The sequence below is a fragment of the Procambarus clarkii genome, chromosome 58 (genome assembly GCF_040958095.1).
Source record: "Procambarus clarkii isolate CNS0578487 chromosome 58, FALCON_Pclarkii_2.0, whole genome shotgun sequence".
NCBI classification, from domain to species: domain Eukaryota; kingdom Metazoa; phylum Arthropoda; class Malacostraca; order Decapoda; family Cambaridae; genus Procambarus; species Procambarus clarkii.
Window position 1 is genome coordinate 12,561,016 of NC_091207.1, and position 24,019 is coordinate 12,585,034.

Below are 24,019 nucleotides of genomic sequence, written 5' to 3' on the forward strand. Positions count from 1 at the left end.
CTCCTCGGTGCCAGATGCCACCCCCCGCCCCCCCCCTCGGTGCCAGATGCCACACCCCCGCCCCCCCCCCCTCATTGCCAGATGCCACACCCCCGCCCCCCCCCCTCGGTGCCAGATGCCACACCCCCGCCCCCCCCCTCGGTGCCAGATGCCACCCCCCCGCCCCCCCCCTCGGTGCCAGATGCCACCCCCCCGCCCCCCCCCTCGGTGCCAGATGCCACCCCCCCGCCCCCCTCCTCGGTGCCAGATGAAACACCCCCGCCCCTCGGTGCCAGATGAAACACCCCCGCCCCCCCCCCCTCGGTGCCAGATGAAACACCCCCGCCCCCCCTCGGTGCCAGATGCCACACCCCCACCCCCCCAGCCTCGGTGCCAGATGCCACACCCCCGCCCCCCCCCCCTCGGTGCCAGATGCCATACCCCCGCCCCCCCCTTGGTGCCAGATGCCCCCCCGCCCCCCCCCCCTCGGTGCCAGATGAAACACCCCCGCCCCCCCCTCGGTGCCAGATGCCACACCCCCGCCCCCCCCCCTCGGTGCCAGATGAAACACCCCCGCCCCCCCTCGGTGCCAGATGCCACACCCCCACCCCCCCTCGGTGCCAGATGAAACACCCCCGCCCCCCCTCGGTGCCAGATGCCACACCCCCCCCCCTCTCGGTGCCAGATGAAACACCCCCGCCCCCCCTCGGTGCCAGATGCCACACCCCCGCCCCCCTCCTCGGTGCCAGATGCCACACCCCCGCCCCCCCTCGGTGCCAGATGCCACACCCCCGGCCCCCCCCTCGGTGCCAGATGCCACACCCCCGGCCCCCCCCTCGGTGCCAGATGCCACACCCCCGCCCCCCCCCCCCCCTCGGTGCCACATAATAGCACACATACTCAATTAGAGCCACACTGATGGGTGAGTGAGAGGCAGTGAGTCTTGGATAGTTGTCTCCAACCGTGCCACACCCTGGCCCACCACCCACCACACCCTGGCCCACCACCCACCACACCCTGGCCCACCACCCGCCACACCCTGGCCCACCACCCGCCACACCCTGGCCCACCACCCGCCACACCCTGGCCCACCACCCGCCACACCCTGGCCCACCACCCGCCACACCCTGGCCCACCACCCGCCACACCCTGGCCCACCACCCGCCACATCCTGGCCCACCACCCGCCACACCCTGGCCCACCACCCGCCACACCCTGGCCCACCACCCGCCACACCCTGGCCCACCACCCGCCACACCCTGGCCCACCACCCGCCACACCCTGGTCCACCACCCGCCACACCCTGGTCCACCACCCGCCACACCCTGGCCCACCACCCGCCACACCCTGGCCCACCACCCGCCACACCCTGGCCCACCACCCGCCACACCCTGGCCCACCACCCGCCAAACCCTGGCTCACCACCCGCCACACCCTGGCCCACCACCCGCCACACCCTGGCCCACCACCCACCACACCCTGGCCCACCACCCACCACACCCTGGCCCACCACCCACCACACCCTGGCCCACCACCCACCACACCCTGGCCCACCACCCACCACACCCTGGCCCACCACCCACCACACCCTGGCCCACCACCCACCACACCCTGGCCCTCCACCCACCACACCCTGGCCCACCACCCACCACACCCTGGCCCACCACCCACCACACCCTGGCCCACCACCCACCACACCCTGGCCCACCACCCACCACACCCTGGCCCTCCACCCACCACACCCTGGCCCACCACCCACCACACCCTGGTCCACCACCCACCACACCCTGGCCCACCACCCACCACACCCTGGCCCACCACCCACCACACCCTGGTCCACCACCCACCACACCCTGGTCCACCACCCAAATCACCCTAGTCCACCACCCACCACACCCTGGCCCACCACCCACCACACCCTGGCCCACCACCCACCACACCCTGGCCCACCACCCACCACACCCTGGCCCACCACCCACCACACCCTGGCCCTCCACCCACCACACCCTGGCCCACTACCCACCACACCCTGGCCCTCCACCCACCACACCCTGGCCCACCACCCACCACACCCTGGCCCACCACCCACCACACCCTGGCCCTCCACCCACCACACCCTGGCCCACCACCCACCACACCCTGGCCCTCCACCCACCACACCCTGGCCCACCACCCCCCACACCCTGGTCCACCACCCACCACACCCTGGCCCACCACCCGCCACACCCTGGCCCACCACCCGCCACACCCTGGCCCACCACCCGCCACACCCTGGCCCACCACCCGCCACACCCTGGCCCTCCACCTGCCACACCCTGGCCCACCACCCGCCACACCCTGGCCCACCACCCGCCACACCCTGGCCCACCACCCGCCACACCCTGGCCCACCACCCACCACACCCTGGCCCACCACCCACCACACCCTGGCCCACCACCCACCACACCCTGGCCCACCACCCACCACACCCTGGCCCACCACCCACCACACCCTGGCCCACCACCCACCACACCCTGGCCCACCACCCGCCACATCCTGGCCCACCACCCACCACACCCTGGCCCACCACCCACCACACCCTGGCCCACCACCCACCACACCCTGGCCCACCACCCACCACACCCTGGCCCACCACCCACCACACCCTGGCCCTCCACCCACCACACTCTGGCCCACCACCCACCACACCCTGGCCCACCACCCGCCACACCCTGGCCCACCACCCACCACACCTTGGCCCACCACACCCTGGCCCACCACCCACCACACCCTGGCCCACCACCCACCACACCCTGGCCCACCACCCGCCACATCCTGGCCCACCACCCACCACACCCTGGCCCACCACCCGCCACACCCTGGCCCACCACCCACCACACCCTGGCCCACCACCCGCCACATCCTGGCCCACCACCCACCACACCCTGGCCCACCACCCGCCACATCCTGGCCCACCACCCACCACACCCTGGCCCACCACCCACCACACCCTGGCCCACCACCCACCACACCCTGGCCCACCACCCACCACACCCTGGCCCACCACCCGCCACATCCTGGCCCACCACCCACCACACCCTGGCCCACCACCCACCACACCCTGGCCCACCACCCACCACACCCTGGCCCACCACCCACCACACACTGGCCCTCCACCCACCACACCCTGGCCCACCACCCGCCACATCCTGGCCCACCACCCACCACACCCTGGCCCACCACCCACCACACCCTGGCCCACCACCCCCCACACCCTGGCCCACCACCCACCACACCCTGGCCCTCCACCCACCACACCCTGGCCCACCACCCACCACACACTGGCCCACCACCCACCACACCCTGGCCCACCACCCACCACACCCTGGCCCACCACCCACCACACACTGGCCCTCCACCCACCACACCCTGGCCCACCACCCACCACACACTGGCCCTCCACCCACCACACCCTGGCCCACCACCCACCACACCCTGGCCCACCACCCACCACACCCTAGCCCACCACCCACCACACCATGGCCCACCACACCCTGGCCCACCACCCACTACACCGGGTGTGGTGGGTGTGCACTAGGTCAACTAGAGTGTACTAGTGCAGGCCGATAGACCACATTAACTAGAGTGTGCTAGTGCAGGCTGGTAGACCACACTAACTAGAGTGTGCTAGTGCAGGCTGGTAGACCACACTAACTAGAGTGTACTAGTGCAGGCTGGTAGACCACATTAACTAGAGTGTGCTAGTGCAGGCTGGTAGACCACACTAACTAGAGTGTGCTAGTGCAGGCTGGTAGACCACACTAACTAGAGTGTACTAGTGCAGGCTGGTAGACCACATTAACTAGAGTGTGCTAGTGCAGGCTGGTAGACCACACTAACTAGAGTGTGCTAGTGCAGGCTGGTAGACCACACTAACTAGAGTGTACTAGTGCAGGCTGGTAGACCACACTAACTAGAGTGTGCTAGTGCAGGCTGGTAGACCACACTAACTAGAGTGTGCTAGTGCAGGCTGGTAGACCACACTAACTAGAGTGTGCTAGTGCAGGCTGGTAGACCACACTAACTAGAGTGTACTAGTGCAGGCTGATAGATCATCCTGGTATCTCATGTTCTCTCCTGACTCCATATATGACTCCATATATGACTCCATATATGACTCCATATATGACTCCATATATGACTCCATATATGACTCCATATATGACTCCATATATGACTCCATATATGACTCCATATATGACTCCATATATGACTCCATATATGGCTCCATTTATGGCTCCATTTATGGCTCCATATATGACTCCATATATGGTTCCATATATGACTCCATTTATGGTTCCATATATGACTCCATTTATGGTTCCATATATGACTCCATTTATGGCTTACCGTCCTGTGAGATGAGAATATTAGTTGAACTTATAGCTAGTATTTGATGTAGACTGTGTAATCTCTCATTAAGAATATGTTAGTCGCACATTGTTGTCTCTACCTAAGCTCGGTATTAAAACAAAGTTAAGCCGTGAATTGTCAAAACTATAAAATACATTATTTATAAACAACTTCATATATTAGAAATATTAAATATTTACTTTTTAATTAATAAATTAATTTATTTAATCACTAACTTTATTTGTAAATGGTTGTCCTTCTATAAGTGGCCTGCCTTACACACTTAACTTACTAAATATAATAATTATATATTACATAATTGCGATGCTCAATATGATTCAATATGATGATATTGAATTAAAAAAAAGTGCAAACAGGTGCAATAGTTACAATCCTAATTACGTTAATATATTTAGTTACAAAGCACAGGAGACAGTTTATAGTAAGTTACCTGTCCTACTGATGTATTTACCCGAGGGCCACTAACACGCTTGTGGCCTCGACGGAGACAGGAGGCCGGCGGATTGTCAAAGGTCCCCCGATTGGTCCAGATGATTTTTTTTTCAAGCTTGATTTTAAATTTCAACAGAGTTTTGGCTCTTTGGGCTTGGGCGGGTAGGCTGTTCCAAGGGTTTATAACCCTGTGGGTGATAAATCATACCCTGTTCTCAGTCCTACATTGTGCCTTGTTGAGCTTCCTCCGTATTGTGAAGCCCTTGTTTTGTTTTTTTAGAAAGGTCAAAATAAACTAAATGCTTGAAATTGCAAACATTTTTACCCCAAATAAGGACAATTATTGAGATACATGAACTTAGAAAGATGAGTTGTCTATTAATTAATATAACAGTTATTGAATACTGTTAAGAACCCACCTGAGAGTATTCTCACTATAGCCATTATTCTTGAGGTGAAACGAACAGCATTGGACAACCTGTTTAGTTAAGTAAATCAAATGATTACAGGTAAGTATTGACCTCATTAAGGTAATTACTTCAGCATATAAGTACAGGCAGAGGCGAGGTTGGGTAAGAATTTATTATATATTATTTAATATTTTGCACATATTATATGTGTAAGTGATTTGTCAGTGTAAACAGTGTATGAATAGAGCTCATGTTAAAATGAATTATGGAAAACTTATTCTGATTCAAAGTCATTGGCTTAGTTTTCAATATTTCTTTTGCAATTAATATTTTAATATGTAGGCCTCTAATTACTAAAATACCTTACAACTTTATTTACGGATAAACTATTTCTATTAAAAAAAATTGTGTTGGAAAAACACATTGACTATTGGCTTCTGTTAGTTCAAATATACATTAATATTGACTTATTAAATATTTATATAGTAGCTTGTTATTGTAATTTGTATTTGTCTTTCCGTAAAACACATATGTAATACACGTTATGCACTACATATATCACAGGCACACGTCTGTATTGTACTTTGAGTTCCTCTGTTGTGCAAAGGTTATGTAGCCGAGAAAAACGTAACTTATTTACGGTTTTTGTAACGCTACGAATGATTTGGAGCTGTCGCAGTATGAGACGGTGTTCTGGGAAGGACCGGCGGCCGTAAATACCTTCCTGAATCGCAACGGAAGCGCAAAGACGGCGATAAGAACAAAAATGTTTATAATATCTTGCGTAAATGTTTCTTGAATCCGGCCCCAGTGATCTTGTCTCATGAACGCGCTAGTCCAGGTTTTAAGAGATGTCTCCATTTTCTTTGGTGTTCAGCGCATACTCAACTATTTCATTATATTTACACTTGTCAGCCCGTCCTCATGAACAAAGTCCATTCCATACACCCGCCAAACCCCATGTTTTGAATGAAAAACGGTTTACACACGACTCGCAACTTATTTCATTCAAACACTTCCGCAATAAGTTCTTCACTGACGAATTTTGTTCGAACCACAACGCTATAAATGCTCCACCCACGTACTACAAATACAAATAATCGCCAGGGGCAGGATTCAGGAAGGTACTTACGAAGGTTTTTCCTCTTAGCTAAGAGCGTTTTCCGTCTTAGCGCCTTCGTGGCGGCTACGTCCGTATTCAATTAACTACCCTAAGTGGAAAAATCTTCGTAAGTTCATTCCGGGATTTAAGTGTGGTTTCGACCACTCGTAGCTTTACGTAAACTGGATATAAGTCATTTTTTCTCTACTACATAACACTGGGATCGATTTATGATATTGGAACATGACCAAAATATTATAGCTGGTGAATCTAGTGAAGAGTAATCCTTCGTGTTAGTTATATATGCATTCTCTGCTTGAAACTTGAAGTAAATATATGTTTGATGATAGTAGAATTAGTTTTATAATAGCAAGATATTATACCAGTAGTTATTAAGTAAATAAACACTGGTGAACATGAAATATGAGAGAAGGTGATGAGCCCTGCCTGATGGGATCATTTACTATCACCAAATGCCCCTGTTCTCCTAGTAGTAAGGGTGTACCTTAGCTATACATACCCATTTCTAATTTATTTAGTTTGGTTTTATTTTGAAATTAAATCTGGGTGAGACATAAAATAAAAATATGCTGCACAAATGATGTTAGGTAAGGAAAAGGGTAAAAATGTCAAAAACTTTATTCATTGAATACTTAAAGCTATAATTATGACTATATAGACTACTAAAAAAGAGAGAGGGAAGTAGGGGTCCAAGACCTCTTCCTGTTATACAATTTGGATGTGGAACAAGTAATTATCAAAAGAAGGCACCATGCCGGGAAGGCTATGTAGCAGTAAGGCAGTGAGGTGAGGCAGCTACTTATTTGAGAAATGCTTATTTTATTTACCTTATAAGCTGAGGCAACTTATTTTATTTGAGGAATACTCAGCTGATTCCTGTACATTTAGCATGGAACAAATTTGTGTCCAAGACCTCTTCCTGTTACTCAATTTGGCTGTGTGTAACCAAACTAGAAGTGCTCTACAAATCAAGGGACCCAGAATGTGGAATGACCTTCCGAATCATGTCAAAGGCTGTACCTCTCTCAACCAGTTTAAGAGTTAAACCAAGTACTGCCTAATTAACTCCATGTAACCTAACTTACCTCCTAAATGTCAACCCATGTCTTGCTATTTTTTAAACAACGCTGTTCACCAACATGTGCAATTGCTGATTTATGCTATGTTAACCCCCTTTTTGTATTTTTTATTCCTTCTTTCAACACAATTTATACCTAATCTCGATTGCTATTAAGTTTTAGTCTGTTTTTTTCCCCCCACACCTTGCCCGAAATGCTATGAGTATTAGTGGCTTTAGGTATTGTATGTACTAGCTCTGCCTATAAATCCAACATTATGTTTGTAAATCAACTGTATGTACTTTTCCTGAATAAAATGTATTTATTATTTATTTTTTAATCAGTAAGTATTAAAATAAGGCACCAAGCTGGGAAGGCTATGTAGCACCATTGTGTGTAACAATAAACCTAATTTTTTTTAACAAATAATGCACCTGTATGGGAAAACAAATCCTGTCAGCTGTAAAAATATTGATGCAGTTATTTAAATGAAAAATATAATGAAAGAAATATTACTGGTTTATTTTTATCCTATCTTTTTGTACTGTACAGTATATCCAAGGAAGTGAAAAATTAAGACATAATGCACAATTTAATGAATGATTAGCATGGATTAGCAGTTCAAAAGAAATATGACTTGTATTACATATCAACATGAGATCTTAATGATCCATGGTCAACATGATTTAATATGGATAATACAGTACTGTATTTGTAATAATACAAACTATAATTTAAAATCTTTATTACTGATTTTTTTTATTAAGAAGATTAGGTATACACAGCAATGTGCTGCTACCCTATTCTATATGGAATATTACACAGTGTAGATAAAAAACTAGCTATAAGTTTATCTAATACTCTCATCTCACAGGATGGTTAGACATACTGTACATGGAATCAATTTAGAAAATACCAGCCTCAATACAAAAAACAAATCAACTCTGACTAAACAACTCTAAGCAATTTTCACAAGAGGTAAGCACTGAATCATGGAAACATTATATTATAATTACTCTTACCAGTTTCTACAAAACTCCTCTCAAACAATGTATTTTTAAACATGTTTAGGTATACATAGCAATGTGCTGCTTTCCTATTCTGTATAAAGGACCACACAGTGTAGATCAAAAACCAGCTACAAGCACACCCAACATCCTCACCTCACAGGATGGCCAGTCATACATGGAATTAGGAGAGAACAAAATACTTAATGCTGATTTATTAGCCTCCACTGGCAAAATCTGGGTGCAGCACAAGAATATCTTCCAACATTCCTGAGTGTATGAAGTAATTACAGAGCTCAAAGTACCTCATACTATTTGGTATGAAGTCACTGATAACAGGACAATCACAGATATAGTGTTGGAGAGTATGTTCTCTCAAGTAGGACTGAAAACAGATGTTTTTTTTCCACCAAGAGGGCTATAAACCCATGGAACCGCCTACCCGCTGAAACCGTAAATGCCAAATTCCAGCTAAAAAATAACATTAATTCAATTGGCGGGCCCTTTAACAAGCCGCCGGCTTTCTGTCCTCTTCGAGGTCACTAGATAGTTAGTGGCCATTGGGTAAATTCAGTAAATATATACAATAATTGTCAGCGCATCTTCCGAGCAACAAGGACAGCTACACAGTATCTCTTAGAATTACGTAGGTAAACAACAAATGTAACATATTTGTTTACTACAATGTCGGTGCTGGCTGTAGAAGTTGAAAAAACATTGTTTTACTTCGAAATATACTAATTTTATAAGAAAATTCGACGTAAATAGGAGGCAGTAGAGCTCCTATAAGCCAGCGCTAAATCTTCAATATGAAGAATGTTGCTGCTCTCTGATTGGCCAAACGAAACACAGTAGTGACCTCTATCGGCACGCAGGTGAACCAACAATTTTCTTCCTAAGTATACCTTATTGAATCGCACCTAAGCATCTTCTTAGGGCGCACTTAGGAACCTTCGTAGCAAACCCACTTACGAAGAAATACACAGAGCTTCCTGAATCTAGGTCCAGATTCCTGGTTTAACCTTGACGTCGAGCGGACGTTTGGACACCTCCTCCACCTGGGAGCCACCTGATCACGTCTTGTTTTCGCGTTTTGGCTTTGCTACTGTCGTTTGTCATCCCTATTCAACGGTCCGATTGTACGACGCCTGGCGCACATATCGCCTTGGGTCACGGGATTGCGGAGAGAATTTTTTTTTGACGTGTACTGGCTGGTTCTCCCGGCGGGGTGACGGTGTTCGGGGGCCGGCTTAGCCGAGAGGTGCCGGGGGTTGGTGGGTCTTGGTGGGCTCCTGGTGTGCGCTCAGTCGTGGTAGGCGCTGGCTTCTGCTCTGCCGGGGGACACTGGATGACTTTTGCGTTTTCGTTGGGGGCCGAGTTTTTGGTTTTGCTCCCTGGTGTTCTCTGTGTGTTTACTAGTTGTGTTTTTACGGGGGTTGAGCTTTGCTCTTTCGGCCCGCCTCTCAACTGTCAATCAACTGTTTACTAACTACTTTTTTTTTTTTTTTTCCCACACCACACACACACACACACACACACACCCCAGGAAGCAGCCCGTGACAGCTGACTAACTCCCAGGTACCTATTTACTGCTAGGTAACAGGGGCATTCAGGGTGAAAGAAACTTTGCCCATTTGTTTCTGCCTCGTGCGGGAATCGAACCCGCGCCACAGAATTACGAATCCTGCGCGCTATCCACCAGGCTACGAGGCCCCTGTGTGGGACGGGGCCGGTGCTTGTCACCCTGAGGGACTCCTGGGACTCCCCAATCATCTGCCTGTCTGCGTTTCTTTGCAACATGGCATATTAGTTTCCAGTGATTGGCGTTACTTGTTTCACGATTTGGCTTGGCGTTTCACCTTTCCGAGCTTCGCGATTCACCCTTACCGGGTACGCCGGGGCGCATCCGATGCCACGGTCGTCGTCGCCCCTCAACAACAACAACAAATAATCGCCAACAGAAACTTAACACCTAACCTAACCTATGCCTAAATATGCACAATATGCTAATATATTATAACATTAATTTACATTTGAGAAAATCCCTGTTTTGAATCAACAGCATGTTAAAATTTATCACTGCGTCTGTGGGGTCGACCGCTGGATGGAATGGACTTGAGTCGAGGACGGGTTGAACCACAACGCTGTAAATGCTTCACCCACGTTCTACAAACAAATAAAATCGCCAACAGAACCTAAACACCTAACCTAACATAACCAATACCTAAATATGCACAGTATGCTAATATATAACAACATTAATTTATATAAGAAAATTCCTAGTTTCAATGAACAGCATGTTAAAAATTAATGAATGCGTCTTTGGGGTCGACCGCCGGATGGAATGGACTGGCCTGAAGACGGATTGACTTTTAAACACTGAAAATGTATATAAACTGGGTGATACAAGAGAGGTGGTCAAGGTGGAGGTGATAGTTTGTGATGCAGAGATTCTCCACTTCTTTATTTTTTTTTGGGGGGGGGGAGGGAGGGGGGGGGGGGCCACTGACGGTGTTTAGGCATACGATAATAATTGAACAACTTAAGGCCTCAGAATCTGAAGAGCGTCTCATAACAGAATATTTTGTTTTATTGAATTACTTGCAAGATATTTATCTATAAGTAATTATTTACCTTTAATAAAATGAGCTAATTTGCAACAATTAACATTGAGCAGTTGGGCCCAGGGTGAAGGTTTGCAACTTTTGATGCAAGCATATGCAAGATACGTTGATTACGGCTTCACTGGAGAAGCAAACACTTCCGTGCTCCTTGTGTCAAGCAACCACGCAAGTGTAGGACAACCACGCAGGTGTAGGACAACCATGCTAGTGTAGGATAACCGTGCAAGTGTAGGATAACCGTGCAAGTGTAGGACAACCGTGCAAGTGTAGGACAACCGTGCAAGTGTAGGACAAACATGCAAGTGTAGGACAACCATGCAAGTGTAAGACAACCATGCAAGTGTAGGACAACCGTGCAAGTGTAGGACAACCGTGCAAGTGTAGGACAACCGTGCAAGTGTAGGACAACCGTGCAAGTGTAGGACAACCGTGCAAGTGTAGGACAACCGTGCAAGTGTAGGACAACCATGCAAGTGTAGGACAACCGTGCAAGTGTAGGACAACCGTGCAAGTGTAGGACAACCGTGCAAGTGTAGGACATCCATGCAAGTGTAAGAACACCATGCAAGTGTAGGACAACCATGCAAGTGTAGGACAACCGTGCAAGTGTAGGACAACCGTGCAAGTTTAGGACATCCATGCAAGTGTAAGAACACCATGCAAGTGTAGGACAACCATGCAAGTGTAGGACAACCGTGCAAGTGTAGGACAACCATGCAAGTGCAGGACAACCCTGCAAGTGTAGAACAAACATACAAACACAGGACAACCATACTAACACAGGACAACCACACAAACACACAGAACAACCACACAAACACACAGAACAACCACACAAACACACAGGACAACCACACAAACACACAGAACAACCACACAAACACACAGGACAACCACACAAACACACAGAACAACCACACAAACACACAGGACAACCACACAAACACACCGAACAACCACACAAACACACAGAACAACCACACAAACACACAGGACAACCACACAAACACACCGAACAACCACACAAACACACAGAACAACCACACAAACACACAGGACAACCACAAACACACAATGGACAATCACACAAACACACAGGACAACCACAAAAACACACAGGACAACCACACAAACACACAGGACAACGACACAAACACACAGGACAACCACAAAAACACACAGGACAACCACACAAACACACAGGACAACCACACAAACACACAGGACAACCACACAAACACAGGACAACCACACAAACACACAGGACAACCACACAAACACACAGGACAACCACACAAACACACAGGACAACCACAAAAACACAGGACAACCACACAAACACAGAACAACCACACAAACACACAGGACAACCACAAAAACACACAGGGCAACCACACAAACACACAGGACAACGACACAAACACACAGGACAACCACACAAACACACAGGACAACCACACAAACACACAGGACAACCACACAAACACACAGGACAACCACACAAACACAGGACAACCACAAACACACAGAACAACCACACAAACACAGGACAACGACACAAACACACAGGAGAACCACACAAACACACAGGAGAACCACACAAACACACAGGAGAACCACACAAACACACAGAACAACCACACAAACACACAGGAGAACCACACAAACACACAGGAGAACCACACAAACACACAGGAGAACCACACAAACACACAGAACAACCACACAAACACACAGGAGAACCACACAAACACACAGGAGAACCACACAAACACACAGGAGAACCACACAAACACACAGAACAACCACACAAACACACAGGAGAACCACACAAACACACAGGAGAACCACACAAACACACAGGAGAACCACACAAACACACAGAACAACCACACAAACACACAGGAGAACCACACAAACACACAGGAGAACCACACAAACACACAGGAGAACCACACAAACACACAGAACAACCACACACACACACAGGAGAACCACACAAACACACAGAACAACCACACAAACACACAGGAGAACCACACAAACACACAGAACAACCACACAAACACACAGAACAACGACACAAACACAGGACAACGACACAAACACACAGAACAACCACACAAACACAGGACAACGACACAAACACACAGGACAACCACACAAACACAGGACAACGACACAAACACACAGGACAACGACACAAACACACAGGAGAACCACACAAACACACAGGACAACCACACAAACACACAGGACAACCACACAAACACACAGGACAACCACGCAAACACACAGAACAACCACACAAACACACAGGAGAACCACACAAACACACAGAACAACCACACAAACACACAGAACAACGACACAAACACAGGACAACGACACAAACACACAGAACAACGACACAAACACAGGACAACGACACAAACACACAGGACAACCACACAAACACAGGACAACGACACAAACACACAGGACAACCACACAAACACACAGGAGAACCACACAAACACACAGGACAACCACACAAACACACAGGACAACGACACAAACACACAGAACAACCACACAAACACAGGACAACGACACAAACACACAGGACAACCACACAAACACACAGGAGAACCACACAAACACACAGGACAACGACACAAACACACAGGACAACCACACAAACACACAGGACAACCACACAAACACACAGAACAACGACACAAACACACAGAACAACCACACAAACACAGGACAACCACACAAACACACAGGACAACCACACTAACACACAGAACAACCACACAAACACACAGAACAACCACACAAACACACAGAACAACCACGCCACCTAACCTTGCATGAGGGGCCATCTTCCGAGACAATATTCCTCTAACTTCCCGTCAAGATGAACCAATAGGTGGCCAATGTCTGTAGGTTTAAGGGTAACACACTGCTGAGGGGAATGGTTGTTTACGCGGCTCACAATACTGGAGCTGGAAGCATCCTAGAGACAAGACTGTGTGGTGTGTGAGAGGAGAAAGTGGCAAGCCTGCACCTTTGAGGACATCATTCATAACAAAGCCAGCCGAGGATTGTTTGTGTATCTTGGCGGCCGTTCCCGCCTAGTTCACTTGTTACACAATCTTATTCTCTGTCACCAGCTGCCAAATGGGGCCCCTACAGCTTCTCAGAGCCTAGGGGCTCAACAGCTCTATATTTGGCCCTGGTAGAAGGGAAGGGTGTGTGTGGGGGGGAGGGGGGGAGGGATGGGTGATAGCAGGCGGACTATCCGCCTTATCTTGAGAGGTTATCTTGAGATGATTTCGGGGCTTTAGTGTCCCCGCGGCCCGGTCCTCGACCAGGCCTCCACCCTCAGGAAGCAGCCCGTGACAGCTGACTAACACCCAGGTACCTATTTTACTGCTAGGTAACAGGCCTTGCTGACACCATCAGTGTGTACTCACCTAGTTGTGCTTGTGGGGGTTGAGCTCTGGCTCTTTGGTCCCGCCTCTTAACTGTCAATCAACAGGACTCTCTATCATATCTACACTTGAAACTGTGTATGGAGTCAGCCTCCACCACATCACTTCCTAATGCATTCCACCTGTTAACTACTCTGACACTGAAAAAGTTCTTTCTAACGTCTCTGTGGTTCATGTGGGTACTCAATTTCCACCTGTGTCCCCTTGTTCGCGTACCACCAGTGTTGAATAGTTTATCCTTGTCTACCCTGTCAATTCCCCTGAGGATTTTGTAGGTAGTGATCATGTCTCCCCTTATTCTTCTGTCTTCCAGTGTCGTAAGGTGCATTTCCCGCAGGTGTCACTGGGGAGACGACAGCCGCCGGGCAGGCAGTAGCTAGGTGGCCTCACAAACCACAAAGAAAACACGTGCGAGGCTGACGGGTATAATATACCCGTCAGTAATACCACATGAGCCGCACCGAGGACGGGATATCCGACTGTAGCCGCATCCCCAGAGTGCGGATACTAGTCCGGACACTCCTATGCTTCCCCTGAGGAAACCATATTGAGCCTCACACTCAAGACAGCACCAAACTGCCCGAAGTGCTGCCGCAGCAACGTCTCTGGTAATTCAAGGGGCGCATCACGCACGCTGACAAAGGTGATGGCTCCACTCTGGTCCACGATGATCACCGTAACCAGCAGCGTCCGGCAGGGGCAAGAACCGCCCCTCGTAACTCTGGAGAAACTCCATTTAGTCGTCCCCATATGCAAACTTCACAATAGCCTGATGCGAAGACACCAATTCCACACCATAGATCGCCGCCACGAAGGCACGCAGCACATCACACATTACTAACGTCACGGCTGGGTAATCGGCCCGTCCAGTAAATTCCAGGCGCACCGAATGAGCCCGCAAAACGGGGGGCAGGGGTCCCCCTATCACAGAAGCCACGTCAACAACACGACCAGCGTCCACCAACCACCAAGTATACTGGCCAACTACTGCAGGACAGGTGGGCATCTCCGCACCCCCTGCCGGCTAGTGGCCGAATCCAAATGCCTCCTTACTTAGGTTTCTGAATGATGTTCTAACTTTTGAAATTGCAGAGTATGCATCTTTTATTTTATTTTATTTTATTTTTAAAGTTTGCCCCGAGGGGCGAGTTTATTGGGCACCGCCACTCATTCTGTGAGTGGACACACCACCATAGTGACAGTATTGGGCAGCGCCACTCATCCTGTGAGTGGCCACACCGCCATAGTGACAGTATTGGGCAGCGCCACTCATTCTGTGAGTGGACACACCGCCATAGTGACAGTATTGGGCAGCGCCACTCATTCTGTGAGTGGCCACACCGCCATAGTGACAGTATTGGGCAGCGCCACTCATCCTGTGAGTGGACACACCGCCATAGTGACAGTATTGGGCAGCGCCACTCATTCTGTGAGTGGCCACACCGCCATAGTGACAGTATTGGGCAGCGCCACTCATTCTGTGAGTGGACACACCGCCATAGTGACAGTATTGGGCAGCGCCACTCATCCTGTGAGTGGACACACCGCCATAGTGACAGTATTGGGCAGCGCCACTCATTCTGTGAGTGGGCACACCGCCATAGTGACAGTATTGGGCAGCGCCACTCATCCTGTGAGTGGCCACACCGCCATAGTGACAGTATTGGGCAGCGCCACTCATTCTGTGAGTGGACACACCGCCATAGTGACAGTATTGGGCAGCGCCACTCATCCTGTGAGTGAACACACCGCCATAGTGACAGTATTGGGCAGCGCCACTCATCCTTTGAGTGGACACACCGCCATAGTGACAGTATTGGGCAGCGCCACTCATCCTGTGAGTGGACACACCGCCATAGTGACAGTATTGGGCAGCGCCACTCATGTTGTGAGTGGACACACCGCCATAGTGACAGTATTGGGCAGCGCCACTCATCCTGTGAGTGAACACACCGCCATAGTGACAGTATTGGGCAGCGCCACTCATCCTGTGAGTGGACACACCGCCATAGTGACAGTATTGGGCAGCGCCACTCATGTTGTGAGTGCACACACCGCCATAGTGACAGTATTGGGCAGCGCCACTCATGTTGTGAGTGGACACACCGCCATAGTGACAGTATTGGGCAGCGCCACTCATGTTGTGAGTGGACACACCGCCATAGCAGCATGTACAACACTCCCCAATAGGAAGAAAACCTCCCAGTAAATTAAACTTTAATAATAAAAGGATAGACTGGGAGAAAATAAACAGAGAACTTACAAACATTCAATGGGAAAATGTTCTAAGTAATACAAATCCTACACAAGGAATAGAAAAACTGACTTCTGAAGCATATGACGTCCGTCTATAACATGTGCCGTAGAGGAAAGCACGCAACCCCCCTCCCTCCTCCCCCTGGCCTGGCTTAACCTACACCAGCATGTCCTACTCTCCCCTGCACGCTACCCCCCCCCCCCCTGGCCTGGCTTTATGCAGCACACAATGCAGTAACTGACATAAAGCCAGGGCTTTATCCCCCTGCAAGTGTCGGTGCTGGCTAGTTAATAATGACGTCACAGGTGGTTGAGGTCAATCAGGGTCACTGAAAGTCAATACCAGGCCGGCTGGGAATGATGTAATGCCGTGCTCTCTCCAACTTCCCAATCATCCCCAGCCACATGGCTCTCTCCCCAGCCACCTGGCTCTCTCCCCAGCCACATGGCTCTCTTACCAGCCACCTGACTCTCTCCCCAGCCACCTGGCTGTCTCTCCCCAGCCACCTGGCTCTCTCCCCAGCCGCCTGGCTCTCTCCCCAGCCACCTGGTTCTCTTCCCAGCCACCTGGCTCTCTCCCCAGCCACTTACTTCTCTCCCCAGTCACCTGGTTCTCTCCCCAGCCACCTGATTCTCTCCCCAGCCACCTGGTTCTCTCCCCAGCCACCTGATTCTCTCACCAGTCACCTGGTTCTCTCCCCAGCCACCTGGCTCTCTCCCCAGCCACCTGACTCTCTCCCCAGCCACCTGGTTCTCTCCCCAGCCTCCTGGTTCTCTCCCCAGTCACCTGGTTCTCTTCCCAGCCACCTGGCTCTCTCCCCAGCCACATACTTCTCTCCCCAGCCACCTGATTCTCTCCCCAGCCACCTGATTCTCTCCCCAGCCACCTGGCTCTCTCCCCAGCCACCTGGTTCTCTCCCCAGCCACTTGGCTCTCTCCCCAGCCACCTGGTTCTCTCCCCAGCCACTTGGCTCTCTTACCAGCCGCCTGACTCTCTCCCCAGCCACCTGGCTGTCTCTCCCCAGCCACCTGGCTCTCTTCCCAGCCGCCTGGCTCTCTCCCCAGCCACCTGGTTCTCTTCCCACCCACCTGGCTCTCTCCCCAGCCACTTACTTCTCTCCCCAGTCACCTGGTTCTCTCCCCAGCCACCTGATTCTCTCCCCAGCCACCTGGTTCTCTCCCCAGCCACCTGATTCTCTCACCAGCCACCTGGCTCTCTCCCCAGCCACCTGACTCTCTCCCCAGCCACCTGGTTCTCTCCCCAGCCTCCTGGTTCTCTCCCCAGTCACCTGGTTCTCTCCCCAGCCACCTGGCTCTCTCCCCAGCCACCTGACTCTCTCCCCAGCCACCTGGTTCTCTCCCCAGCCTCCTGGTTCTCTCCCCAGTCACCTGGTTCTCTTCCCAGCCACCTGGCTCTCTCCCCAGCCACATACGTCTCTCCCCAGCCACCTGATTCTCTCCCCAGCCACCTGATTCTCTCCCCAGCCACCTGGCTCTCTCCCCAGCCACCTGGTTCTCTCCCCAGCCACTTGGCTCTCTCCCCAGCCACCTGGTTCTCTCCCCAGCCACTTGGCTCTCTCCCCAGCCACCTGGTTCTCTCCCCAGCCACTTGGCTCTCTCCCCTGCCACCTGGTTCTCTCCCCAGCCACCAGCCACCAGACTCTCTCTCCAGCCATCTAATTCTCTCCCCAGCCACCTGGCTCTCTCACCAGCCACCTGATTCTCTCCCCAGCCACCTGGCTCTCTCCCCAGCCACCTGGCTCTCTCACCAGCCACCTGGATCTCTCCCCAGCCACCTGGCTCTCTCCCCAGCCACCTAATTCTCTCACCAGCCACCTGGCTCTCTCCCCCGCCACCTGGTTTCCTCCCTAGCCACCTAATTCTCTCCCCAGCTACCTAATTATCTCACCAGCCACCTGGTTCTCTCCCCAGCCACCTGATTCTCTCCTCAGCCACCTGGTTCTCTCCCAAGCCACCTAGTTCTCTCCCCAGCCACCTGGCTCTCTCCCCAGCTACCTGGCTCTCTCCCCAGCCACCTGGTTCTCTCCCCAGCCACCTGGTTCTCTCCCCAGCCACCTGGCTCTCTCCCCAGCCACCTGGTTCTCTCCCCAGCCACCTAATTCTCTCACCAGCCACCTGGCTCTCTCACCAGCCACTTGATTCTCTCCCCAGCCACCTGGCTCTCTCCCCAGCCACCTGGCTCTCTCACCAGCCACCTGGCTCTCTCCTCAGCCACCTGGCTCTCTCCCCAGCCACCTAATTCTCTCCCCAGCCACCTGGTTCTCTCCCCAGCCACCTGGTTCTCTCCCCAGCCACCTGGTTCTCTCCCCAGCCACCTGGCTCTCTCACCAGCCACCTGGCTCTCTCCCCAGCCACCTGGCTTTCTCCCCAGCCACCTTGCTCTCTCCCCAGCCACCTGGTTCTCTCACCAGCCACCTGGTTCTCTCCGCAGCCACCTGGCTCTCTCACCAACCACCTGATTCTCTCCCCAGCCACCTGATTCTCTCCCCAGCCACCTGGTTCTCTCCCCAGTCCCCTGATTCTCTCCCCAGCCACCTGGCTCTCTCCCCCGCCACCTGGTTCTCTCCCCAGCCACCTGGCTCTCTCCGCAGCCACCTGGCTCTCTTCCCAGCCACCTGGCTCTCTCCCCAGCCACCTGGCTCTCTCCCCAGCCACCTGGTTCTCTCCCCAGCCACCTGGCTCTCTCACCAGCCACCTGGCTCTCTCCCCAGCCACCTGGCTCTCTCCCCAGCCACCTTGCTCTCTCCCCAGCCACCTGGTTCTCTCACCAGCCACCTGGCTCTCTCCCCAGCCACCTGATTCTCTCCCCAGCCACCTGGTTCTCTCCCCAGTCCCCTGATTCTCTCCCCAGCCACCTGGTTCTCTCCCCAGTCCCCTGATTCTCTCCCCAGCCACCTGGCTCTCTCCCCAGCCACCTGGTTCTCTCACCAGCCACTTGGCTCTCTCCCCAGCCACCTGGTTCTCTCACCAGCCACTTGGCTCTCTCACCAGCCACCTGGTTCTCTCCCTAGTCACCTGGTTCTCTCCCTAGCCACCTGGCTCTCTCCCCAGCCACCTGATTCTCTCACCAGCCACCTGATTCTCTCCCCAGCCACCTGGCTCTCTCACCAGCCACCTGGCTCTCTCCCCAGTCATCTGGTTCTCTCCCCAGCCACCTGATTCTCTCCCTTGCCACCTGACTCTCTCCCTAGCCACCTGGCTCTTTTACCAGCCACCTGACTCTCTCCCCAGCCACCTGACTCCCTTCCCAGCCACCTGACTCTCTCCCCAGCCACCTGACTCCCTCCCCAGCCACCTAGCTCTCTCCCCAGCCACCTGGTTCTCTCCCCAGCCATCTGGCTCTCTCCCCAGCCACCTGGTTCTCTCACCAGCCACCGGAGCTGGCTGGTGAGCTGGCGGTGGGCTTGTGGAGCTGGCTGGCTCAGCAACGCATGTGTGATGGTGAGCCACAGCAACCTTCCCTGTCCCCATGTCCTCCCCACCATTTCCCCCTCCCCTCACCCGTCTCCTCAGCCTCTCCACCATTCCCCACTCCACCATCCCTTCTGCCTTCCCACCATGCCCCACTCCCCCTGTCCCTTTGTCCTCCCCATCATTCTCCATTCCCCCATCCCTTCGTCCTCACCATCCCAAACTTCCCCGTCGGCTCGTCCTTCCCCACCATTACCCCCTCCCTTGTCCCCTCGTCCTCCCCACCATTCCCCACTCCCTCGTCCGATGCCTTCCCAAATGGTCTGATGTTCCCATCAGAAAATTGGGAACATCAAGCGATCTGATGTTCCCATCACTGAAATATAAGAAAACAGTTAAAAAATTAAATGAAAACATGAAAAGATAAAAAAATAAACTATACACACGAAATGAACGGTATGGTAAACAACACAGCTCAATTCCAATGCAATTCGCACAAAATAATTCAATAAAAAATAAAACAAATCAAAATCTTTGAAAATAAAATTTATCAATGCAATCGGAAACATTAAAATGTAATTTGTGACATATTTAGTATAGCGTGCATGTTGCTATTATGTGCAACAGATGGCGCTGTTTTTCAGAACCGCATGTTTTTACCTGTCACAGGTGTGGCATCTATATTGTAGGTATATGAAAAGACGCGCCTATTTGAATGCAACGATGCGTCAAAATTTCAAAACAACCAATGAAGAACTTTCGGAGATTACAGCGTGTGTTGCTCTTACGTCCAACAGATGGGACTTTTTTTTAAATAAAAGCATGTTTTTTTCCTGTCACAGGTGAGCCATGTATATGGTAGATATATAAAAAGACGCGCCTATTCGATTGCAAGGTTGTGTCAAAATTTGAAAATCTGTAAAGAGGTTTCGAAGATTTCCGTCACATGAAAAACACAGTTATTCTGAAAAAGCATGTTTTTTTTTTACCGTCACAGACGTGACATCTATATAGTATGTCAACCCGTTCTCCCACTTTCTTACAGTCATTATTGACTTATTAAATATGTGCATATGTGACACACTTAACATACTAGTTTACCTTGTAAAGCTTCATAGAAAACACCGACCTTACCTAACCTCCTTAGTATGTTAAGATAAGCATCTTATTGCTTCGTAATTATAATTATTAGTTAACCTATACCTATAATAGGTTAAGTAATTCGAAATAGCTGGAATTATGGAATGGGCTAGAGAGAGAGAGAGAGAGAGAGAGAGAGAGAGAGAGAGAGAGAGAGAGAGAGAGAGAGAGAGAGAGAGAGAGAGAGAGAGAGACAGAGAGAGAGAGAGAGAGAGAGAGAGAGAGACAGAGAGAGAGAGAGAGAGAGAGAGAGAGAGAGAGAGAGAGAGAGAGAGAGAGAGAGAGAGAGAGAGAGAGAGAGAGAGAGAGAGAGAGAGAGAGAGAGAGAGAGAGCGAGCTGACCCAACATTCAGAGTAAATAGAGGCACAGAAGGTGGAGGAGCCGGGAGGTCAGAGGTCACCAGGAGCACCGTCACTGGCCTGTCACTGGCTCTTTTGGACCGTCTGGGTAAAACAAAGGAAAAACAACACCGCCGCAAGTTGACAATACATATTTTATTACGTATAAATTACAAGATCATTATATATATATATATATATATATATATATATATATATATATATATATATATATATATATATATATATATATATATATATATATGTCGTACCTAGTAGCCAGAACGCACTTCTCAGCCTACTATGCAAGGCCCGATTTGCCTAATAAGCCAAGTTTTCATGAATTAATATATTTTCTTCAATTTTTTTCTTATGAAATGATAAAGCTACCCATTTCATTATGTATGAGGTCAATTTTTTTTTATTGGAGTTAAAATTAACGTAGATATATGACCGAACCTAACCAACCCTACCTAACCTAACCTAACCTATCTCTATAGGTTAGGTTAGGTTAGGGAGCCGAAAAAGTTAGGTTAGGTTAGGTTAGGTAGGTTAGGTAGTCGAAAAACAATTAATTCATGAAAACTTGGCTTATTAGGCAAATTGGTCCATGCATAGTTGGCTGAGAAGTGCGTTCTGGCTATTAGGTACGACATATATATATATATATATATATATATATATGTCGTACCTAGTAGCCAGAACGTCGTACTCAGCCTACTATGCAAGGCCCGATTTGCCTAATTAGCCAAGTTTTCCTGAATTAATATATTTTCTCAAATTTTTTTCTTATGAAATGATAAAGCTACCCATTTCATTATGTATGAGGTCAATTTTTTTTATTGGAATTAAAATTAACGTAGATATATGACCGAACCTAACCAACCCCACCTAACCTATCTTTATAGGTTAGGTTAGGTTAGGTAGCCGAAAAAGTTAGGTTAGGTTAGGTTAGGTAGGTTAGGTAGTCGAAAAACAATTGATTCATGAAAACTTGGCTTATATATATATATATATATATATATATATATATATATATATATATATATATATATATATATATATATATATATATACTATATACATACTATATACCTACTATATACAGGCCTCACCTGTGAGAGGAAAAAAAAACATGTTTTTTTTTTAAACAGCGCCATCTGTTGGACGTAAGAGCAACACACGCTGTAATCTTCGAAAGTTCTTAAACGATTGCTTCGAAATTTTGACACAACTTTCCATTCAAAAACGTGCATGTTTTTATATACCTACTATATAGATGCCGCACCTGTGACAGGTAAAAACATCCTTTTTTTTTTTAAACAGTGCCATTTTTTGCATGTAATACCAACACACGCTATTCTAAATATGTTACGATTCCACTTCACTGTTTCCGTTTGCATTAACAAATTGAATTTCCAGCTATTTTGTTCCAAGTAGCTGCAGCTTCAACAACAACAACAACAACAGCTCCAGACACTTCTCTTGCTGCCTGGCCACATGGTCCCGGCCAGAGTGTTGTGGGTGAGGTGCTGGGTGTGGTGGGGGGTTGTGGTGTGGTGAGTGAGGTGCTGGGTGTGGTGGGGAGGTTGTGGTGTGGTGGGTGAGGTGCAGGGTGTGGTGGGGAGGTTGTGGTGTTGTGGGTGAGGTGCTGGGTGTGGTAGGAGGTTGTGGTGTTGTGGGTGAGGTGCTGGGTGTGGTAGGAGGTTGTGGTGTTGTGGGTGAGGTGCTGGGTGTGGTGGGGAGGTTGTGGTGTTGTGGGGAGGTGCTGGGTGTGGTGGGGGAGGTTGTGGTGTGGTGGGGAGGTGCTGGGTGTGGTGGGGGGTTGTGGTGTGGTGGGTGAGGTGCTGGGTGTGGTGGGGAGGTTGTGGTGTGGTGGGTGAGGTGCAGGGTGTGGTGGGGAGGTTGTGGTGTTGTGGGTGAGGTGCTGGGTGTGGTAGGAGGTTGTGGTGTTGTGGGTGAGGTGCTGGGTATGGTAGGAGGTTGTGGTGTTGTGGGTGAGGTGCTGGGTGTGGTGGGGAGGTTGTGGTGTTGTGGGGAGGTGCTGGGTGTGGTGGGGGAGGTTGTGGTGTTGTGGGTGAGGTGCTGGGTGTGGTAGGAGGTTGTGGTGTTGTGGGTGAGGTGCTGGGTGTGGTGGGGAGGTTGTGGTGTTGTGGGGAGGTGCTGGGTGTTGTGGGGAGGTGCTGGGTGTGGTGGGGAGGTTGTGGTGTTGTGTGTGAGGTGCTGGGTGTTGTGGGGAGGTTGTGGTGTTGTGGGTGAGGTGCTGGGTGTTGTGGGGAGGTGCTGGGTGTGGTGGGGAGGTTGTGGTGTTGTGGGTGAGGTGC

At 50.5% G+C, this 24,019-nt stretch overlaps 1 protein-coding gene across 1 annotated transcript in view; it reads left to right on the forward strand.

Annotated features, from left to right (window-relative positions):
• The window catches only part of LOC123768029 (uncharacterized), a 171,746-nt gene that overhangs the window by 986 nt on the left and 146,741 nt on the right, over positions 1-24,019 (forward strand). The window lies entirely within an intron of this gene.